Source organism: Triturus cristatus, chromosome 2_2, assembly GCF_964204655.1.
Source record: "Triturus cristatus chromosome 2_2, aTriCri1.1, whole genome shotgun sequence".
Taxonomy (NCBI): Eukaryota; Metazoa; Chordata; class Amphibia; order Caudata; family Salamandridae; genus Triturus; species Triturus cristatus.
The window spans coordinates 1,189,464,777-1,189,488,697 of NC_140582.1; the positions used below are offsets into that span (position 1 = coordinate 1,189,464,777).

General features: G+C 45.6%; 1 protein-coding gene across 1 annotated transcript in view; it reads right to left on the reverse strand.

Annotated features, from left to right (window-relative positions):
* Nucleotides 1–23,921, reverse strand: part of LOC146863353 (uncharacterized) — a 62,423-nt gene that overhangs the window by 37,396 nt on the left and 1,106 nt on the right. The window lies entirely within an intron of this gene.

Consider the following 23,921-nt stretch of genomic DNA (forward strand, 5'->3'; position numbering starts at 1 on the left):
TATTGTCTCAAAAAGAAGTCGCTCTGACTTCTTCCCGTGAAACATTCGTCCTTCACGTGGCAAACACCCGCACCGAGGTGCATGCGCTTTTAAATATGGATCTCCCCCTTCATTTCAGTGCTCTGATTCACACTATATTCAATGCCTTGTCAACAACTAGCTTAGTGCATTTTTTCTAAATTGTGGGCTCCGGACTCGTGACCTCGTTCCAAACAATATTTGATGTGATACCGGCATTTTTCCAGCTTCTTCGGCGGGCTTTTGTTGATTCTCGCCCCGACTGCTGGTGTGCTCCTGTTGGTCTGCTTGCTGAGCAATGGCTGCATGATGTGTGTCACACAACAGCCTGCCCGGCTGCTTCAACTGCGTAACCGGATGTTGGAATACTATGGAACATTACCACTGGCCACTTTAAGCGTAGCCTATGGATTATCCTTCCGGTTCTCCTTCTTTACTTGCGTACAACCTGTTTTTCATTGCCTAGATTGTCCATTCGAATGGGCTCTGGATTTGTGCCTCTCGAACACGGTGTCTCCTGCCCCGGATTATAATCGACTAATGAGTCCCTTGGTGGCTCATTAGTTGGACTGTTCTGGCATCGGGATTATGGCCTGTGGAGCGGCACATGGTGTCCTAGGGAATTGGGATATATATGCTGCAGCATATGACTTCTTGGCGAGAAGTTATCTTGAAGAACACGCAAGTTATCCTCTGATTGTGCTAGAGGCTCCACTTATCGAAGAACATGTATGTTCATTTACTTTACTTGACTGGATGGCGGAATCGTTTACAGAACATTATAATGACTTCCTCTTAGAGGCAGTTGCTACTTATTGTGCTTACACGTTGATGGATTAACTTGGTAGTTGTCCTTCTTCCGCAAGTCCAAATCCAAGTTTTTTAAAAAAAACCTTTTTTACTCCACATTAGGCTCTGTTAAGCCTCTGCGAGACGTTTTGATTTTTTGTTTTTTCTGAACTCGTTTTCGAACTGTCACTACCAATTATATGGATTGGCAATGCAAGACCTTGGTTCAGTCTCAATCGAACTTGAACTCTGCGTTCCTACTTTGCTTCCCTATTTTGTTCGTGGTCCGATCAAGGGAGGGCGTATTGGAGACGGAGTTCCATGTACACGCATTACTATGTTAGCATAAGCGCATTAGATGTAAAACGCCATCTTGCCACTTTTTGCTGATTTTGCACAGGACACTGCAGGTAGCTGTTATTACAAGAAAAACTGCTTGCTTGCTTTTTCTACACATGAGAACGGTCTGTTGTTCACATACCTAGACGTGCACCGTTACCTTAGTCTGAACACTGTGTGCAGAAGCCGTCAAGGTCAAATAACAATGTATGCTTTTGAGTGCATGCTCTAGCCATAACACGCACACAGCTGCATACATCTGAAAACTCAGGAGCCTTTAATATTGCATTTGCATGCATGATTCAGACACTTTGGAGAAAGCCTTTAAGACACAGAGCAAAGCTGATCCTGTGATGTGATTCACCTAAGCTGATATTTAGGGTATGGGGTTCCCCATTCAAACCTAGAGACCTTCTATTAGATTCATAAAACTAGCTTACTAGCGAAGGGAGGGTGGTTGTATTCCACTATCATTTGTAATAGGATTTCTCCCTTCATTCTCTATGGTATTGTAACAATGCTGATGGTTTTGTTTTGAATCATTTGTCTGCTTACGTTAGCCAAGGTACTGCTCCTTGGGGCACGTAGTTAAAAATAAACATTTTAAACGTTACCGCGTCTCTAATTACTCTTGTTGTTGACTGATATGAGAATAATAACGAAAAGGTGTTTCTGATTCCCACCATTCCTGAGAGTACTCTAAGTCGCTTGTTCTAGGTTGTCTAATCATTGGTAGCTTCGAGATGATACGGAGAACGAATGAGACACTGATGCTAGTCGGATAGGGGTTCTGGGTACTGAGGTGAGTTTTTGGTACACCACAATTCACTGAGGTCCTGGTTTCCTGTGCACAGTTCTGTGCATGAGCAGAATCCCTGCAACACCACAAGTTGCAGTGAAACTTTTGCCACCCACATGGATAGCAAACCTGATGAGATGAGCTGGAAGTCAGCAAAGTTCCAGACATACAAGTTTAAAAAGAAAACCTAACCCGTTTCACAGTTAAGATGCTACGTTTTTCCCAAAGGAAGTCAAATGTCGCGGTGCTTTGAATTTTCAGCCCACCTACAAACTGCTTAAATTTAAAGCACATAAACTGTATCCTCTTTCATGTTTAAAGGGTTGACATAGGTTGCAGTGCCATGCTGCACATGAGGCGGCACACAAAAAGCTTGCACACTTACAAAGGCATTTTTTCCTAACTTTGATTTGATGTAAGCTTATAAAGTCCGACTCATACAACTCCATTTTTTAGTAGGCTCAGTTGCCATTTTGGATAATAGAGGTCGCCACTTTGAATAATGGCGGCCACTATTTTAGAAAATGGTGGGCACCTTTTTAGACATCGTAGATCGCCATCTTTCTCAATGTATGCAGAATCATTATCATATCTGCCATCTGACGCGGATGTCACCTGACCATATATTTCTAAGAACTGTGAAAGTGTCAGGTCATTCAGCTAATGGCATAAATATAACGCCTGCTGTGGCATCAGTCTGTGTTTATTTATCACCATGTCAACAAGTACAGATATATAGTCAAAAAGGACTGCCATTTGACCGCTTCTTAGACCAGGTCCTTTGCCTAGGTTATCGATCAAGATTCAGCCAGAAAGAAAGTCTCACCAACTGCCAGCCCACTTTGCAGATGCCACATATCGACCAGTGTTGATAATGCCATCCCCCAGAGGAAGGCCGCTACTGAAGCATGTGTTTGCCCTTTGCAGGGAACACTGTCTTCACGCCTCCACTGATAATAATAGCTCTTGCTATCAACAAGATATGCAGTGCATTGCTTCTCCCTAAGAAAGTCTAGACTGCAAGTTGCTCTGCTTGCCATGCTCTCTCAATTGTAGCGCATAGAAGTAGGTTTTAGGGTGTTAGGTTTTAGATGACGTTTTGACCATGTTACAATTGTTCATTTTATTCTCGTTGACCACAGCATGCCTTCTTTCCAGGTTTATGAAATCCTGTGCTGTTTTAGATGTGCTGAGAAACCGGTTATTCCTGTTACAATAATAACTTGTATTTAAGAGTGTCTATTCTTCTTAGTGCAGTGTGTTTGTGTGTGATACTGTGAATAACAAAATAGATTTGTTTCTGTTACCACAGTGCCCCTGATCCCACTATAGGGATTGTTAGTAACTCAAAAGCAATAACTCTCCTTCAACTATGTATTGGATAGGGTTCTGAGGGCTACAATAACCTACCTGTCTTTCACATTCAGTGCTATTGTATTTAACTAAGTTCACTTGTGGATGGAAATGCAAACCTTGTAGAACTACGCCACAATCTTAGTTAATGCAACAGAATTAGAAAGAAAATGGAACAATTTTCAAAACATAACTTATGATTGAAAATAAAATAGTCAACATGAATTGTTATTTTATATGTGTTGGAAGAGAGATTTACAAACTTCTTTTATGTCCCTGCCTTAAGAAAACAGAGTTACTAGTCAAATTGGGTTATCTACAAAGTTGCAGCTTTAGTCGTTGCAAGGGGTGTGGAAAGGGATCAGTAAATACCAACACAATATAGCCAGCTACATCCCCTGTAGTTATATGGAATTAGTTTCTTTTTCCAACCGCACTTAACAGAATGTGCGACCCTTCCTGCATCTTAGATTGCCACAAAGGGCTTCCCTTCTCTTTCATAGGCATCTGTCAAAGGTGACTTGTTGTTGAGGAAAGCTCTGAATTGATAAACACTGCATAGAGTGCTGCTTTCTATATTAGAAACCATCTCTTGAAGGCTGCTTAACATTCGTCGGAGTGCATATCCTACACATATGGGCCATAAGGTAACTCAACGCTCGCGCCTTTGGGAGAATCGGGCTCTAGCAGGCGCCTCTCATTGGGCAGGAGAAAGAGCGAGTATTATTAAGAGGTGGGTTTGATTTTGCTTTGTTCTTGGAGGGTCTGGAAGATTTTGGAGGAGCAGGATGAGTAAGAGACAAGTAAACATAGACGGCATTTCCCTACTCCATTGTGCCAGGCTGGGAACAATGTCTTGTAGAATTAATGTCATAGTAAGGCCGCAATTGGAACCAGGACCTGTGTCATCCAGCTGGCCCAGTAGGCCCTGTGATATCATCCAGCTTAAGTATCTTTATGAGATGCTGGGTGGATGGACTTTTGCATGTCTTCAGCTTCCTAATGGAACATAAGGCCCTTAGCTGAGCAAAGGAGAGATCCTCATATTTATAGGGAATGAGCTCACTGGTTCCTGGTAGGGACCCACTGGTTCCTGGCTGGTGAGACATTACTAATGTGGTGTGGTGTATTTCACTACCTACACTAGTGTGGCCCACTAAACTCTCTTGAGTTGTAGAAAGGGTGTGCTATCCCTTAACACACAAGTCTAAGTTTAGTAGAACTTACTGTAGCTAAACTTGATATTATATGTACCTAAAGGTACCTTTAGTGGTTTTCTTGGTTGTACAAGCTTTATTCGAGATATTTCTCATAAAAGCACAGCATAAAAACATTACAGATTAAAAACGAAACATTTACAAATATAAATTCATATAGGCATTCTGTGCAGCTCATACAATATTAGCATAAAAAAGTTTACATATAACAAATAATTTTACATTATTAGACAATAGAGATAAAAGGAAAACCTAATTAACTAGTCCCCCCCATTAAACGTTGCCTGATGACCCAGGCCCAACCCAAGTATTTAGCTACCCCGATGACTATCGATTCATGAGTTGTTGTACACAAAATTCTTAAAGCCACTGCACTGTCACGTGTCCCCAGGTTTTTACATACAGGAGTGAGCCATAGTCTCCTGGGTAATGAGTAGGCTTTACATACAAATAGAAAGTGACCTACACTCTCCTCTGCGTTACCACAAGCTGGACATAACCTGTTAGTCGACTTATGCCAGCGTGACGTTAGTTTTTTTAGGGGAATGGATCCGGATCTTAGCTGGAAGACTAGCTTCCTATCCATTGGTACCGTAATTATATCCCAATAATTTTCTAGGATAGGAAAAAATTTTGTCTCCAAGAAACGACCAGCCATAGAGTCAGACCTAACGTCTTTCAGCAGATTGCCACCCACCCAATCCCAATAACGTGATTTGAGGGCTTCTTTGCTTGGGAACTCCTCTTCCGCTGGGTTATTCCAAAGATTGGAAAACCCCAAATCAATTAGCATTGCCCTTAGATTTTTGAGCCATGTTATCTTGTGGAAGATGTCTTCCTTAATTATCCAAAGAAAGCCCTCTGCATATGGTCTAATCTCTGGAGTTGTCCAAAGACGCCTCCAGTAGAGAACAGGGCGCAATCGCGCTCTATCAGTAATTGTGCGTTTACCCAACTCCAGGAACAATGGTATTAGGGGGGTGCTCTGAGGAAGTCCTGTAATCCCTCTGAGGAACTTGTTCTCAGATATCTGTAGGGCCGCAAGATTGTCCCAGGCCCATAACTCCGCACCATATAACGTGGCACCTAAAACCTTGGCATCGTACACTATAAGTGCGGGTTTAATTGGTTTGGTTTTTGATTTGCGGTGTTCTCCCCTCAAAGCACCTGAAAGTTGTTGATGTTTTATGGCCACTTTTTCCAAATGATGCAACCAGCCAGTACTCTCTGCTATCTGTACCCCTAAATATGTAAACTCCTTAACAGTGTCTAACTTGCAATTATTTAGGGTTACCTTGGGATAGATTCTACGATTTGGGGTAAAGGCCATTAGTTTTGTTTTCCCCACGTTTACTTCAAGCCCATGCTCTGTGCAAAAAGTATCAAAAATATTTAATGCACGTTGCAGCCCTACAGGGGTTTTAGACAAGATAAGAGTATCGTCAGCGAACATCAGGATCGGAACCCTGGCGTCCGCTAACGAAGGTGCGTCTACGCTTGCTTCCAACATTCGCTTAACAATCCCATTAATAAATAATGAGAAGAGTAAGGGAGCCATGGAGCAGCCTTGTCGGACACCCCTTTCCACGGGGAAGTCCGAAGTAAACTCTCCATTCCCACCCCACTGTATTCTTGCGAAATTGGATTCGTGTAGACGCATAATTAGTGTAAGCAAATCAATAGGAATTCCCATTTTTTGCAAGACCAACCATAGCTTAAACCTGGGGACTAAATCAAATGCCGCCCGCAGGTCGACAAACGCGACATACAGGCAGCCTCTTCCCAGTAAAACCGTCTTCCACCGCAGTATGGTAAAGCGGAAGACCTGATCAATGGTGCTGGTAGCTCGCCTAAATCCAGCTTGGTATAAGGAAAGGGCGTTGTTGGCATCAACCCAGTCCATAAGCTGGTTTGCAACCATTCTTCCCACTACTTTTTGCATGGTTGCTATTAGGCTTATGGGCCTATAGTTGGCAGGCGATGAGCGATCTCCCTTCTTATGGATGGGAATAATAATTGCACCTTTCCAAAGGTCGGGGACCACCCCCCCCCCCCCCTTAGCTAGGGCGTTTGCTACTAAAAAAATATACCTCACCCATCTCGTCATATCGTACTTGAAGATATCCGGGGGTATCCCATCTATCCCTGGCGCTCTCCCACTTTTCACAGATCTAATCGCGATTTCTACTTCTTTGGGGGAGAACATGTTGTCAATAGCATAGACTGGCACTATGCCTTCACCTACCCCGGGGTGCATGACTTCAGCATATTGTGGTCTGAAGTAGTCAACCCAGGCTTCTTCAGCTACATTATTATCGGGCTTTGCTGGGCCACCTCCTCTACCCCACTTAATAATTTTCCAAAAGGACCTAGAGTCCTTATTGCTAGAAGCCTCTTTTAACTCAGCCCAGTGGTCTTCGTCCCATTTCTTTTTGGCTTGGAAAATGGCCAATTTGTACAGTTTCCTTGCCTCTTTTATTGCGACGCGGTCCCTGTTCCTAATAGCTTGTCCCAGTTCTAGTCGTACAGATCTACATTGGCGATTGAACCACCTTCCAACATCCTGGGTTTTCCTCCCTTTCTTACTCTTGGTCAAAAAACATGGTTTGAGGAGGGAAAATAACTTATTGTGGATATCAGTGATATCCCTAACCCCGGGAACTATTGGATCAGCCGCCTCCATTGCGATAATCGCACTATCAACCTCATGGTTGATATAGGTCATGGTTTCCTCGTTAGCCAATACCCTTGGCCATTTTAGCCTACGTTCATCATTGCTCATGACTGGGATCTGATCGTTCTTTAGGTGCAAATTTCCCACTCCTACATTCCACCACCTATGAGTCACACAAAGGGGGTTGATCACTTTCTACTCTAGGCCTGATGGCCATATCAATAACCCCCTGCCACAACTGAAGACTACATATTATATAATCGATTCTGCTCCTGCTGTTACCATTATCAAAGGTACAACTACCCTCCTTGTCCCCTGTAGTTCTCCCATTCAGTGCTCTTAGACCATGTTCCATACAAATAGCATTTAGTAATAGGATGTCTTTTGTCCACCTTGGGACGGGTTTTAAACATAAAGATGGTACTCCCCAAAGGTTGTCCTCATCCTTCCCTAAGGGATCATTTGTACAATCTAAAGGTTCAAAAGTCCTATTAAGATCCCCGGCTATAATTACCCTGCTATCTTGGGACTTGGTCTCTAAGCAGGCAGACAACAGTTCTAAGGTGGAGGAATTGGTTGTATTACTGCCTCTTATATAAACATTATATAAGTCCAATGACGGACCCTTATCTGCTGAGATTCTTAGCAGTTGCAAATCGCTAGTTCCCAGGTCCAATATTTTGATGGTAATGTCCAAATCTTGTTTTATCCATACAGTAAGACCTCCCATGGGCCGACCCCTACCACCTTTCGATGCTGGTATCGAAAAGTTTAAATAACCGCAACAAAACAGGGGGTCACAAGCCCAGGTTTCTTGGAAATCCCAAAGTTGGGAGTCTAACTTGCTACTCAACCCTGCCACATTCCAGGATAAAAGCGTACCAAAGCTAAACTCAGACCCATCATGATTGTTAGTATAAGAAGACACTCGGGAAATCATTGGGCTTTTGATGTTAATAACGACCTTCCCAAGATCGTCAGTGGGGTCAGCAATCGTATTAGCTGTTGTTAAGGGTAGTTTCACAGTACTAACATTTATATTTTCCATCCCAGTACCTCCCTCTACAACAAAACTCCCCTTCTCTGTGTAACCAACAGTTAAGATTGTAACAGTAGAACTAACATGATCTTCACAGGCCCCCTTGGACTCATTGTTAATCCCTCCAATACTACTGTTCGACTCTCTAGTAATTTGTCAATATCCCCACCCTGGGTCCAGCCGTCCAGCTTGAGGATTATAGTTAGTACATGTGGTATAGTTCTGTCCAAATAATGAAGCTGGTATGGAGGTAATTGGCCATGATACAGCAGAAGGGTTCAGGGGTTCGTTATGCAGGCTAGTCAGTACACTGGTTGGGCGGGGGTAGAAAAAGGTAAGATCTACAATTCTAATACCTCCCTTGTTTTCACCCCATCCCTGCCTAGTTATCCATCCCGCCACCCTTGGATCTTGAAAGTTAACCACAACACAGTCCCCACCCAAACTTTTCGGTGTATACCCTATCCAATCTATTCTCCTTACCCCTATGATTAACCCGTCGAGGTCTCCTGGGAGAGGTCTATTCTCCCTTAACCAGTGCATGGTCTTATTTTTAAGCATCTGGAAGGTTTCTCTCTGCCCTATGGGAAGTGGTGGAACATTTATAAGGACTACTACATAGGGGAAGGAATCCGGAGTAAGATTTACTGGGGGTTTTCTGTGGTGTGGCTTTATCACGGGAGGTGGGATTGATTTGGAAACTATAGAAACAGGACGGGATGCAGGATTCAACACCAACTGATTATTAGTTGGTTGGGTTGGAACTAGAACTTTACCCGCTGGAGGACATGCATTGTCCCCTGTCCCAACCGCAAGATTGTTTCGAACTATCTGCTTGTTGGTTATTTTTGTGGGTACTGGAGTTTTTCCCACTAAGGAACATACAGTAACCCCTAAACCAGCAACGGGAGATGAATTTTGTGACTGAGATACCATAGACTGGGATGGATTTGTGGTATTAGGCTGAAGTTGGACAGGGCCTAAATATACCAAATCAGTAGATTTGGTAGTTGTTTTGACAATGGTGTTACTTGTCTTAGGGGGTGAAGGAGAGTTGTTTTGAGACCTTCTACCCTTATCTTGAGTGACAAGGTTAATATTATCATTGGGCTTTGTACTTAAATCCACCCTTGCATTAGCTTTGATCAATGATTTTGTAGAATAAAAATTATCTAGTGTTGCCTGCTCAAAGTGGTTTAACCTATCAGAAAGCTTGGCAATTCTATTCTCTATCGGGATAAGTATTAATCTAAGTAATCTTTCTAGCTCAGGGAGCAGATTTGCAAGTGGTAGCAATTTATCGTTAGTTGATAAAGCAGACTCAGGGCAATTTTTCTCTTGTGAGTCTAGGCTACCCGAGGGAACAAGGTTTGAGTTCTGAACACTTCCTATGCTATGGTTTCCTTCAATAACAGCCTCTCTAGTACTCACAGTTTTGTGTAGCTTCCTATGCTTTAGAGGGGGTTTGGCCACATTTTTACATTTTCTTTGTGGGGCTGTTCTTTTTCTTTTGGACCCAAGCTTAGGTCGAGTCGGGATAACCTGAGCACCTGGATCAGGAATCAATATAGGATGGATGTAACTCCCACTGGAACTGTTCAAACCTGTAACAATTTCCTCATTTATTATTTGTGCCTGTCCTTCAGGTTGTTCGTTGGCAACTGGAAAGTTTACAGAAGATAATGGAGTCACCAGAGTGGGATATGTTTGAGTTAAATGCTTGTCCGTAGAATTTTTAAGCAATTTAATTGATAGTCTGCGCGCCTCTCGGCCAAGGTTAACTCTTTGTCAATTAAAGATGAACGGTTAAAAAAAAATTTATCTAAAGGGCCAATTGCCAGTAGACCAGTCTCAGTCGGTGAAGTAGTTGAACGGGCGCTGGCGGTACTTGTTAAAGCAGACATTGCCCTACTTCACACCAATAGAATACAAAAAATTCACTTACTAGAAAGGAAACTGTAGAATACTTGTCAGGGGGATGGCCCAGCCCAGCCCCCTTCAGCCCCCGACAAACTCCGTCGCGCTCCCGCGCAGCGTATTCACGCGTTAATTTATGACTCTGACAGAGGCTACCCGGTCGTTGGGGGCGGGGAGGGAGAGCGGGCAAGGTGGAACAGGCGGGGTTACTGGGACTCCTGGGAAATGTAGTCCCGGCCCTCTTGCTCGCAGCCCTCAGCCCCTATCTTAACCCAGCTGCAGCTAGCAGCCCACAAGGAAGAGCACCCCTCTGTGAAGCGGGACCCGCGCAACGGGTTCGGCCAAGCGTTGGTCAAAATACAAGAAATCCACGGTCAATCCTAATAGCAAGGGCAACAAAGGCAAATTTAGTGGTTTTCAGTTGATCAATTCAATTGAGATTATATGGTAAAACAATAGCAAGCTGGAATCCCACACGCTACACACCAATGTGAGAAGGTGGCCGGATATATGCTGTCCACTAGTTCTAGTGGGCACCTTGTGACAGTCCAAACAACCCCTTATAGTGAATAGTTAAAGACAACCTTTACTGAAAGCTATCCTAGTGGTAGCTATGGAGAGCAGCCTACAGGCTAAGTCTTGAAGGAATGTAAAGCAGCTTGTTTTACCAGTCTATAATCTCTTGAATGATCAAATGAAAAGACAACCACACAAGGTATATATTCAAAATATATGTATTTAGGTTAAAACGCACCCCTCTAGTCTCTTTATGAGACTGGAGTTTGAAGTACTTTGTTTACAAGTTAGCAAGAATCAGTAATAGCACAAATACACGTTTGGGCCCTAGGGGCATACCAAACCATATACCAAAAAAGTGGTATAAGAACCACAACTGGAATAGACACAAGGCCTATAGCCTGTACAATCGCTGGGACACCAAGAAACCACCCAAGGTAGTGACACAGGGGACCCACTGGGACTGTATGTAGTGTGTAAACATAACCGCAGGTTCCCGTTATCTTCTATGGGCAATGTCGCGGTTGGAAATTGAAAGATTAGGGACACTTAGAATTGAGTCAGGACCAAACCCTTTTGGACTTAAGAAGTTCTAGGGCTAGCACCCACGAGAGCACCAGAGTACTCGAGTTACCTCACCCAAGGAAGTCTTTTGGTGTTGGGTCGCGTTGTCGATGTCAATGGGAGCCTGCAAAGAACTGCTGCTGCCGTGAAGAGAAGTGTCCGAAGAGATCCAAGCCTGGATCTGGGATGGAAGGAACCTGAAAGAAGAGGGGACAGAGTCTGGGTCACTAGCCAGTGACCAAGGGCAGGGTGGATCAATGCCCACAGATATCGGGTGCTTCAGGTGAGTTGATGGGTGTCTTGACTCTTCAGCCACGAGGTCCAGGAGGCGTCGACGAAGTCCACGAGCCAGATTCGAGCTGTCCCACGAAGTCTGACGAGTGCTGCGAGGTCAGCGACCAGAATGGACCCAAAGAGCCTTGGCAATGGCAAGTCACTGGAATTCAGAGAAAGGACTGCGGTGCAGGCCAGCAAGGTCTGAGGGACTCACCCATCGAGGGTAAGTCAGGGCACGTCTGGAGCAACCAGGAAAGCCCAAGTAGAAAAGGAGTTGCCTTCGTGGGGACCTGCTAGCCAACGGGCTAGTGATCACGAAGGAGCCTCGAGCGGTCGCACTTGAAGCTGGCCCACGGGTCACTCATGGAGTGGAGGCCAACAATCTTCGGTGCAGGAGGTGCTCAAGGCTGGGGCTACTCGGACCCCAAAGCACAACTTCGAGGAGGACCAGGAAGATAGTGTTGCTGCAAACGTTCACGGTGTCCAGGGGTCACGGTTGCCCACGAAAGCCATGGGCCTCAGCTTTGCTGTGGACTCAGGGTAGCCTTGGGAAAGTCTGGAAATCCACCTCTGGTGATGCAAAGACTTTGGCGTCCGGCAGGACCTTCAGCGATGCAGATCGGTCAGTTGCTTCTTTGGTGCCTGCCAAGCAGGGGAGTCACTCCTTGACCCCAAGGGAGATTTCTTCAGTCTTCTAGTCAGGATAGAACGTCGAAGGTCCAGGATATATGTAGCAGAGTTTCTTCCAGGGTAATCTAAAGTCCTAGAGACTGGATTCCTAAACTTATAGTAAGTTTAGGGGATGACTAACTCTAAGGCCCCACCTATGGGTGGGCTTGGAAAGAGCGGTGGTTACACCCATTTCTTTTGTCCAGATTTGCACCAGAGCAGGGGCAGGTGGCCCCTGCAACCGGTTTGAACTGGGCTATGCACAGGGACAGCAAACGTGCCCCCAGTGCAGGACTTCAAAGCACCAGAGAGTGCTCCCGCCCAGCTCCAATACACATCTGCCTGTCTGGGCTACCAATGCAGGGGGGGTGGATATTCTGTGCGATTTTAAATGGGTGTTTTTTATTAGCTGTTTATCTTTCCTTTTTTCTAATCATGTTAATAAGAGATGGTCAATTTTTTTTTTTTTCTCCATTCTTTCTAATGGTTTTAATTAACTGTACAATAAACATTTTACTTACTTACTTACATCTGCCTGTCTGGGGAGGTGGTCACACCTCCCTTCGACAGAAAACCTATTGTACAGGCCTACCCTGCCGGAGTTTCGGTCAACAGCAAGAGGCTAGACCCGTGTCTGTGGCAGAGGCATCCATTTTGTGATGCCAGGGCTCAGGAAAGTCCTACCGGGTTTGACCAGTGTGAACATGTCTTTCCCTCTAGAAGGGTGGAATAGTAGTATTCCAAAGCGTTTGACACCAAACACGACATGTTTTGATGCAGCCATTCCAAAGTTAGCATTTACCGCGAGGTTATAATGCACTTAAGAGTATATGGTATGGCTGTATCACAGAACAGCCATAAGGAAGTATTTCCGAAAGCTGCAGAGGGACTCAGATCATGCTTGGGCACCCTCTCACACAAAACTAAGCACTCTGCCTTCAGGATTGTCAAGGCCTGCCATAGGAGTGGCTTATAGGTTTATATGTGTCTGTATATAGGTGTGGATATAGGTAGCCTATACCACTGTAAGGGGTGCAAGCACACCCTTATCCAGGCTGCAGTAGCAGACCTGTGGTGCCATTTTGGAGTGCTTCCCAGGGGTGGCATAATAATATGCTGCAGCACCTGGTAGGCCTCTGAGGTATCTATGCCCTAGGTACATAGTATACCATATACTAGGGGCTTATAAGGCACTCCAGAATCCAATTAGGTATGTACCTAATGTACATGGAAACCATTTTAGAGAGGAAGCAGCTAGGCTATGGTCCTGATTAGCAGGGCCACAGCCAGACTAAGGTCGAAAAACAGTGAAATACCAGCAAAAAGTGGGGGTACCCATGTGAAGCAGATTCTACTCTCCTACACCTGGTACTTAGGGCCGGAGGTACTCTAGAGGGTCCCTAAGGACGGCAGCACGAATTGTACCACCCTAAGGGTCCCCACACCGAGCTCATGCAATCTGCCACTGCAGGCTGCGTGTCTTGGTGCAGACTAAAGTGAAAACACGACAAAGCTCACAGCCTGTGTGCCTTGCATACCGACACTGCATGACGTATAGGTAAACCACCCCTACAGCAGGCCTTACAGCCCTAAGGCAGGGTGCACTATAATACATGTGAGGGCATCTCTGCATGAGAAAATATGACCCTGTGCTTGTGTGTTCCATTGCTGCCAGTACAAGTGAACAGCAAAGCCATATTACACACTTGTGCTGGACACTGGTAGAAACAAGTTCCCCAGCTACATGATGGCTTCATCAGAAAATGGGATGTTTGGCATCAAACATCTTGTATTAATAAACCTGCGTGGATGCCATTGTCTAATTGAGTAATACATGTACACAGATAGCACCTTAGAGGTGCCCCCTGAAAACTTACCAGTCACTGGTGTGCTGACTGAGTCGTTCTAACCAGCCTGCCATCAGAGAGGAGTTTCTGATCCCAAGAGGCTTTGCCAACCGGTGGCCATAAACCAAGCATGCTCGAGCAGGGGGTGCCTTGCACCTCAGCCCACAAGATGACCTGTGGATTAGCATTCCAATGTGGGGGTGCTTTAAAGAGGCCCACTGCCTTTGGAATATGAATCTAGCTTCTCTCACAGAAGGGGAATTCGACCCCCTTTATCCAGAGCCCTTGGCTCCTGGACAAGAGGGAAAATGAGCTAGGTAAGACAGGTGTGTCCACCCTCAGGTGAGCACCACGCCTGAACTGGGCTGCCTGAAGTGGATGCAACTTTTCAGAAGTGACCATCCTGGTGATGGCATATTTAGGATCTCTGGGATGGGGCGATGCTCACTTCCCAAGAAGTGGTCATATAAGGGGCGCAGTGACCCCAGGGGTAAGCAGCCCATTGGCTACTACCCTATGCTCCCCTAAATTCAGTATTAGGGTAGCCCTGGCACCAGGAAATCAGATTCAGAAGACAAAAACAAAACAACAACAAAAAGAACAACGGCCGAAGTGGCGTAAAAGCAAAAACTGCAGAAGAAGCGACTGATTTGGCATCAACACTGCCAGCCTGTTTGCGCATTCTCAGCAACTGCATCAAATTCACCTCATCCTGCAAGTCTGGGAGGACGCCAGCACTTCTCCAAAGACTCAGGAACTCCTATGGAACAGCAGAGCGGTTCCCCTGCATCTTAGAGGTACTAACGACTGAGCTGTGTGGCACCCAGACAACGAAATCCAGACTACGGAAAGCTCGAGCTACCTAGCCCAAGCTGAAGTGGGCCAACAGTACCAACATGGTCCCGGGATCCTGACGACCTACAAAGAAGAAAGACAATGAAGAGCCGCCAAAGCAGAAGACTAAGTAGGAGAAACTGGCTTGGCACAGTGCTGCCGACCTGTCTGCTGTTCCCGCTCGAAACTATACCAAATTTGTCTCATCCTGCATCGGTTTTACCTCCAAAACCTGGGAAAACTGCCGTTCTTCAATAAAGACTAAAGAACTCCTGTGGACCAGCAGAGCCGCTTCCCTACATTTTGCAGGCACTGCTAAAACCCAACACAGCCAAACACCACTGCACCCGTCCTTCCTAGACTAGCTGAAGTTGGTCAATGGTGCTGACCCTCCAGAGACAAAGCCCACCTTGGATTTTCCCACTTTGGATTTTCCAACGCCGCTTGCAGCCTCTGGTTGCAGGCTCCCTCTACAGGGAGTGCTCCTGGTGACAAAAATCAAATGCCTAAAGACACCTCTGCACCTGTAGCCCCTGGAGAGGAGGACCAAATTAAATCGCTAAACATTGCAAGAGTTGAGCCCCCCCACCCCTTGTTGGTTCAGCCCGACTAGTCCCCCAGTCCGAGCCTGCAGCCTCTTTTCCGACTGACCAATCTCCATAGACTTCAATGGGGTACCAGACATTGTAAGGCACCTCTGCACCTGGCTGCCCCAGTGCTGCCTGAAGTGAACTGTTGGTTCTGGCTTGGACCTTGTCCCCATGCTCACTCGAAGGCCAGAAAGTTGGTCCCATATGTCGCTGTTGAGTGCCCGAATACAATACTGGTTTTCCTTCAGAGGTTAACATTACCACAACGTGCTTCAATTCGGATTTAAAGTATCAAAATCACCAGACGCTGAAAAACACCCCTCTGCACCTGGACGCTTTAGTGCCTCCCGATGTGAATTGTTGGTGCTGCCTTGGACCCTGCCCCATACTCACCTTAAGACCCGGGTACGGGTCCTGTTAGTCATTGTTAAGTGACTGCATGCAGTGTATGTTTTCTTCCCAAGTTAACTTTGCCACAAAGCGCATCAATTACAATTTACAGGTTTTTTTTTAATGGTTTTCTCAAGCCTGCTATTTTAAAAATTACGTACCTGATTTTGATATTTTTGGTGCCTAGGGTTATATAAAGACAAGTGTTATTTTTATAAATTGGTGTGGATCTCCTTTTTGAGTTGTGTGCATCGTTTATTGGCTGTGTGTGTATTTTGCAGATGTCTAACACTCCTCTCTGATAAGCCCGAGGCTGCTTGAGCACACTCTCCCCTAATAGAGCACCTTGGGATTTCTAGAGCAAGCCCCGGTCCACGAGTACGAGGAATACCTGGACTCTTTGCACAGTATACCTCTTTTAGGTATACCATATAAAGAGCCAGTTTCCTACAAAGTAGCTGTGCAGTGTGTAATGGAAGACACTACAAACGTAGCTGTGAAGTACACAATTGGAGACATTTTAATGAATACTACAGTAACTGAATTATCTAATTGGTAAAGTCTAGGTTGAGGAAATTGTTGCAAAGAGAAGAGAAAGTGAGGTGATGGAGACAAGATAAAGGCAGGTGAAGCAGTGTTATGAATTACTCACCACAGAAGCGGACAGCTAGACTTTCAGCCCGCCTTCCAGATTATGCGTACATAGGCCCTTACCAAGGCGACCCCCCCAGCGCGGAATACTTTCCATCTTACTGCTCTGATTGACTAAGAATGCTTACACATGCCCTGAAGAAGTTCATTTCATGAACGAAACGCGTTGGATGACAACCTCTTTTTGGAAAATAAAGAATTACTAAAGATTTACTAACATCAAGGCTCATTGACTAATTGACTACTATTGTCATAACGAGCAGTGCACCACTCCACAAATCCCATTCTCTCAGTGTTATGAAGTAGTATTTATTACTCCTCTGAAAACAACATTATATTGAAAGGCATTGCTGGGAGACACAACACTCGGTGGAGAACGCAAGAGGACAGAGAGAAAAAGACACACAAAACTACACTACAAACTGAGGAACCTTTCAACTCAAACTTGTAGACAGGAAAAGTGAAAGACACTAATTCAGAATAAGTATTACAGCTGTTGAAAATGGAATCTATCTGGATCACAGGCAAGTGCCAGAAGCTTTAGGAGAGCACAGGAATAATAACGTTCATCTAAAGAGACCATAAATGTGAGAGACATCAAAGGCCTTGGGCTGGCAGTAAAGTGACAAGCTTAGGACATAAAGGTAGCGGATTGCAAGTAAAATAAGTAGAAAGATCCCTAGACTGCACCGTTCTCATAACAGCATCACTAGGGCCGGAGGGATTAGACTCAAAGCCATATTGCTCCTGCCTTCTGAGGAAAGAGATTTGATGCTTATGTAACATTATGGTAAATAAATGAGAATAAATCCTTTGGTAAACGATAGGGGAGATTCCTTGCATTTACAAGAAGCCGCGCGCTGCTATAATTAAGATGCTGTGTGACATAGCACTTTATTGCTCAAAAGCATGTGTCCAGCCCCTACACTCAAATGACTGACCCTGTAAGCGCTATACAGCCAAGTTTTAGAACTGTAACAGAAATCAACCGCACAGAGTTTACTAACCTTAAAGCATAAAGGACCCAGTGCATGCTCCACACTGCCACCCTGTGGAGTTCAGGGTTTTAGCAGGTGCATATATGACACCATCTGGGACCTCCCAAGAAGAAAATTAGGAAAGATAAGCATGAAGAACTACATTAGCAGGGCGGGCTTTAGCGTCCGTGGCGCCCAGTGCCTGTTATGACTGCCAGGATATTTCTGCAGGAGCGTCAGGAACTTGGAGAGAATGCCTCAGCCTTCCCCTATGGCCTTCCTACTCTAGAGTATCAGATGGCACGCCAGGGGAAAACAGGGAAACAAAACAAGGAAAGGCGGGGGGTAAACTCCGATAGCGTTGATGGCACCACATCAGGGACAGTTGAGGCAATACCCAGCTGTAAGAAAAGACTGTTATCTCCTGTCTTCACATTACAACCCAATTGTCTGAATAACCCCCTGTCAACACCTACCACGGTTATGTTACATCTAGTCGTATATGGGGGAGGCGTATTTGGTTCAATACCTAGTATCCTATACAACAGAAAAACAAAAGATTAGAGAGGAGCCTCCACTATGCACTAAAACATATGCTATAAATGTGTGCGACTCACTCCACCATTCTACTGGAGAACTAGGAGAACACAGGATTGTAATCCACCTTAGGTCCACAAAGAATGAGAATCGTGCTTGTTCTGCTAATGTGTATGGTGTAATCTGCCAAGGGAGTAAAGCAAACTAAATACCCCCCTCAAAGTCACCATAAACCACAGTATATATATATAAATAAAAAGGCAGCGCACTGCGCTGTTACCGTGATTCTAAAGCAATGAGCCTTAACTGCACAGTGGTCCACGCAAGTGTCCCAAGAGAATAACAGGACAATATCTTCTCAGGGAAGGCAGGGGAACAACCCCCGCAAATATGCAGAACACACAGGCAGTGCCCGATGCGGAGCACACAGGTAGTGCTCGGCCCGGCAGCGAGGACAGAGCCGGCCGCGGGGCGGAGCACCAGGTTAGGGTAATGAGGAATAATGAAGGGAAGGAGTAGCTGAGGATCTCGAGAGACTGTAACACGGCCTCAAGCCTCTCCCTAATGTATACGGAGCTTACAGACAGTGCCCGGCCCGGCGGCGGGGATAGAGCCGGCCGCGGGGCGGAGCACCAGGTTTAGGGAACCTCGGGGAAGAAAGAACGGAAACGGCTTAGAAAACCTCTCCCGACTGAGCAGGGAGATCAGAGGCAGTGTCCGGCCCGGCAGCGAGGATAGAGCCGGCTGCGGGGCGGAGCACCAGGTCCGGGTGATACAGGAAACAACTACGAGCAAAAACCTCCAACTACTGAGAGGACACTAGCAGAAACAGGAAGTACACAAACGGAAGTCAGGCAACAGCAGCAAAGATGGAAATGGGGCTAGGAGCAAGAACGCTAAGCGGGTTCGTGTGCATCTAGGCTCCTTAAATACTAGAAACATCTTGGGGGCAGGACCACGGGGCATGACAGTGCCCTCCCCCACCAAGAACCTCCCTCTCCACAAATTCCCTCACTATCACCCTCAAACAATCAGGTGCTGGGTCATTCAAAGACAAAAACAAAAAATGCAAAAACACTGAGCCACTGGATTCAAGCTAGCCTGGCTGAAGAAGGGTGACATACCCTGAAACCGGTCCCAGGATGCTGGTTTCCGGTCCAGGGAAGACCTGGCCTAGCAGTTCGTTTTGGATTGTTCCCATGGGGGACAGGGTCAAGACTGATTGAATATGGCTGGGTCTAAACTGGGGTGGCGTAGTGGGCAAAAGAACAATGGATTTAACCCAGATCTTTTGACTTGGGGAGAATGTTTGCATTGTCAGCATTCCGTCCATCATTTGTTTGCTGTAACACTTTTTGCCCTAAGTGGGATGGATATGCCCAGAAGTGGGTCCCTTGCTCACGGTGCTACTGGATTCAAGCTAGCCTGGCTGAAGAAGGGTGACATTCCCTGAAACCAGTCCCAGGATGCTTGTTTCCAGTCCAGGGAGGACCTGGCCTAGCAGTTCGGTCTGGACTGTTCCCATGGGGCACAGGGTCAAGACTGATTTGCATATGGCTGGGTCTAAACTGGGGTGGCATAGTGGGCAAAAGAACGATGGATTTAACCCAGATCTTTTGACTGGGGAGAATGTTTGCATTGTCAGCATTTCATCCATCATTTTTTTCCTGTAACACGGGTCATTCAAAGAGCCAGGTCTTGAGGTCCTTCCTGAACTGGGGCAATGTGGGAGATTGCAAAGAGTTGGAAGGGAAGGGTGTTCCAGGCTTTGGCTGCAAGGTCGGCAAATTACTTTCCTCCTGTTTTGGTCTTGTTAATATGTGGGACGGTGGCCAGAGAGCTGGGCTGATCGGAGGGGTCTTTTCGGTGCATGGAAGGAGAAGCAGCTGTTCAGGTATGCGGGTCCGGTGTTGTGAAGGGCCTTCAATGCGTCGATGAGTAGTTTGAAGGTTATTCTTATTTCGACTGAAAGCCAGTGGAGATCATGGAGGTGTTGGGCGATGTGACTGCAATGGGGGATGTCGATAATCAGTCTGGTTGTGGCATTCTGGACAGTCTGGAGTTTGCGAAGGAATTTCCTGTCGATTCCAGCGTAGAGAGCGTTGCTGTAGTCCAGTCTGCTGCTGATGAATGTTGTGTGGGACAGTTTTCTGGATTCTGTTGGGATCCATCTGAGAGTCTTTCGAAGCATGCGGAGGGTGTTGATGCAGGTCGAGGATAAGGCATTGATCTTGTGGTTCACTGTGAGCAATGAGTCTAGAATCATGGTGAGGTTTTGTGCATGGTCAGTCGGGGTGCGGGGGATTTACGGGGTCGGAGGGCCACCAAGAGATGTTTCATGCAGAGGGTGTGGAGCCCAGGATGAGGACTTCTGTCTTTTCTGATTTGAGTTTCAGGCAGTTCTTCATCCAGGTGGGGACAGCTTTCATCACTTCGTGGAGGTTGTTTGGTGATGTTCGTTTCGTTGGTGAGGGATTGGGTCAGCTGGGTGTCATTGGCGTAAGAGACGATGTTGAGCCCTTGGTTCCTGACAGTGGTTGCAAGAGGGGGCCATGTAGACGTTGAAGAGGGTGGGGCTGAGGGAGGAGCCCTGGGTACTCCACAGTTGGTTCCAAGAGGTAGGGAGGAAGTCTGAACCGCCGAGTTCTGCCGGTGAGGAAGGAGCGTATCCAGTCGAGGGCCTTGCTGCAGATGCTGGCGTCATGGAGTCTGGTAGCTAGGGTGCGGTGGGAGACGGTGTTGAATGCAGCCGAGAGGTCCAGGAGAAGGAGGACTGCTGTTTCGCCCTGGTCAAGGAGGGAGTGGATGGCGTAGGTGGCAGCAAGTAGGGTGGTCTCGGTGCTGTCGTTGCTTTAGAATCTGGATTGGGAGATGTCCAGGATGTTGCTAGCCCCGATGAAATTTGCTAGCTGGGTGTGGACGGCCTTTTTAAATGACCTTGCCTGCGAACGGAAGCAGGGAGATGGGCCTGAAATTCTTGAGGTGTGGGGAGGGTTACTTGAAGAGGGGTTGACTTGCGTGTGTATACAGTCATTGAGGAGGGTGGTGGTCTCGAAGGAGCAGTTACTCATCCGACATAGTTTGGGTGCAATGGCCGAGGTGGCTCTGTGTAAGATGGTGGTGTTGGTAGGGGTCAGAAGGTGCTCTGGAGTGAATGCTTTTCATGGTCTTCAAGGTGTTTTCTGTCGTGAACAGGATCCATTTGAGTTGGGCCTGTTGGGTGGCGTCGCATGAGGGGGGAGTTGGAGCAGTGAAGTGGTCTTGGTTGCTAAAGTTGTCGTAGATCATCTTGATCTTGTGGTGGAAGAAGTTGCCGAGTCTGTTGCAGAGGTTTTGGGAGAGTAGGACGTCTATTGTTTCGCTGCAGGGTTTAGTAACTTCCTTGAAGATGGAAAAGAGCTCTTTGGTGTTGTGTGCATTGGTGAGCATTCTGTCTTGGAGGGGTTTCTTCCTTATGGATTTGATCAGTTGGTGGTGTGCGGTAGTGGATGCTTTGTAGGTGGTGTGTGTTTCTGGAGTTCTGTTGAGTTGAAACAAGGCTTCTCACCTCTATAGCCACTCTCTCACATGCCTTTTATTTGATTTATAGCGCTACTCATACCAGTGTAGAGAGTGTCAGAGCAATTTACATCACACACACATATTATACAGAAACAATGCGAGCCAGCTTTATGGGAAACGTTACATAAGACAATAGGGATAACATTGTGTTGCAATCGAGTCATCCGTACCAGTAGGCAGAATATTTTAAGAGTGCATGGTCTGTAAAAGCACAAACTCAGGATTTAAAAAGTACCATAGTGGCTGGCTTTACTAATAAGAATGTATTTCTACTCAAACGAACCCTTTTTAGTAACATTAGCATAATGAAAGACTAGGGAAAAAAATAATGTTCTAACCTATACCATGCAGTCGACATGCATCTGCGCTCTTCGGTGACAGCTCATTGTTCTCTGTACTATAGAAGGATTGCTACTTACGAACAGCAGTCACAAAAGGATCTCTGGGACAGACTTAGTAACCGACTGAGTTAGCCAAATAAAATACAGTTCTGTGATCTGCAGGGTATGTTTTCTTTGCAGCAGGCATATTAACCCTCTGCGCTACTTTATGGTGAGCAAAAGCTGTCACTAGATGAAACTCCAGGCTTTCCGGCATGTACATTAATAGCAGCACATAATAAGTCTGCTGGCTCAAACTTTGTGTGACAAGGGCATCTGACATTCATTATGTCATTTTTTATGAGGGCTGTTTTTAATTCTACTGTTTGAAGATAGTAAAAATAAACTTCAGGAAGCAAATCTTATTGGTTTTTGGAAGGTCACATTTTATGACATGTTTTCTAAATCAAGGGAGGTCAAAAATTGATGTCACCCTTACACACCATCCATCAAGACAAAGTACGTTAACGTTTTTTGTACAATTATGTAACTGCAATCTGAAATGCTTGTTGCAGGGATTCGGCACAAACACAGAAATATGCATAGGATTATGGGACCTTGGTATAGGGACTGGGTCTTCCTACCACTTTAGTACCCATGAACCCAGGACCGACTAGCCATAGTGTCTCACTTGCCTTCCTACTCGCTCACAGAGAAGTAAATGATTAAACGCCCAAAAAACAACACTCCAAACTCTCTCAGGAATAGCGGTTGCAAGACGCATCCTTTCGCTCGCACTCTTGTACTGGTCCACAGTAAGATCTGACAGAGACACAAATAAGTTAAAAATATTAACTTTAACTAACGTCCTCTAATGTGCAGTATATGTGCCACAATAAGCAAGAAAATGCATAACACGAATATGGTAAGCATAGCAATTAGTCCATAAATCATCAAAGGAGCGGTCATTATGGAAAGACAGTGTAGCCTAACCTCCCTCCCCTTGTATAGAAGCAGAATATTTATATGTTAAAAGATCTCTGGGCGTTATCTGCAGACCCCGTACTTCAGTCTATAGATAGTAGATCTACATCATAGGTGCTGTTCTGCTTCTCTCCCTGGAAAGGACCCTCTGCAAGTGTGTGTCACCTATTTGTGTATTCCAATAAGACCAAAGCACGTATTCCCAAAGAACCGCTGCATCGGTATCTTTTGTCTAGGCGCTAGGACCTGACCAGAATAGCTCACAATGTTCAGACTAAATCCCAGGAACCTGCAGAGTGTGGACACAGCGAAAGGTTCTCACGTGAAATGGCAAAAGAGACAGTCGCAAAATAAACTTGTGTAGTAAGTGCGCAAAGCAGTGGACAATATACACGTGCACATGCTAACTTAGAGAAGATGACAATGTCCGCATGGGCCATGTGACAAGCTGTGCAAACTAAAACACTATTTTCTAGAAAGCTTTTTTTCAAGCTTTCATCTTTGAATTATTAAAATGGAATTTCAAATAAAGGGAGGTGGATGTCACATAAACACTCTGATGGGAGTTTGTGTGACCAAACTGACCTTTGATACACTGCAGAGATGCCATTGTGTCACTACTATTCTTAAATTAAGCGGGTGTTCTTAGATTTTGTAAGGGCACAGCAGTTGGCGGCACTAAGGCTACGTCATCTGGGTGGCGTGAACACTTTTGTCCGTCTTTTATTTCCTGGAGGATTAACCGTGTGGAAATAAAAGAAGTGCTCACAGTGCAGGGTTTATGGCCCCCCTCAGCTTGGAGCCATGTGCAGTGGCACAGGTCGCATTGCCCTAAGCCCGCCCTGAACATTAGCCTTGCCACTGGTGGACATTTTGTGAAGAAGAAAGTGAAAAAAAAAAAAAAAAAAAAAAAAAAAAAAAAAAAAACTATAAAACCTTTGGCAAAGAAAATGAATTAAAAAACATGTGTCTTAACGTAAGAAGAGGAAGTTGTCATATCAGAGTATTGCCCCACTGAGCTATTTTACTGGTGCCCGGTTTGTTTGACATAGGTCTACTC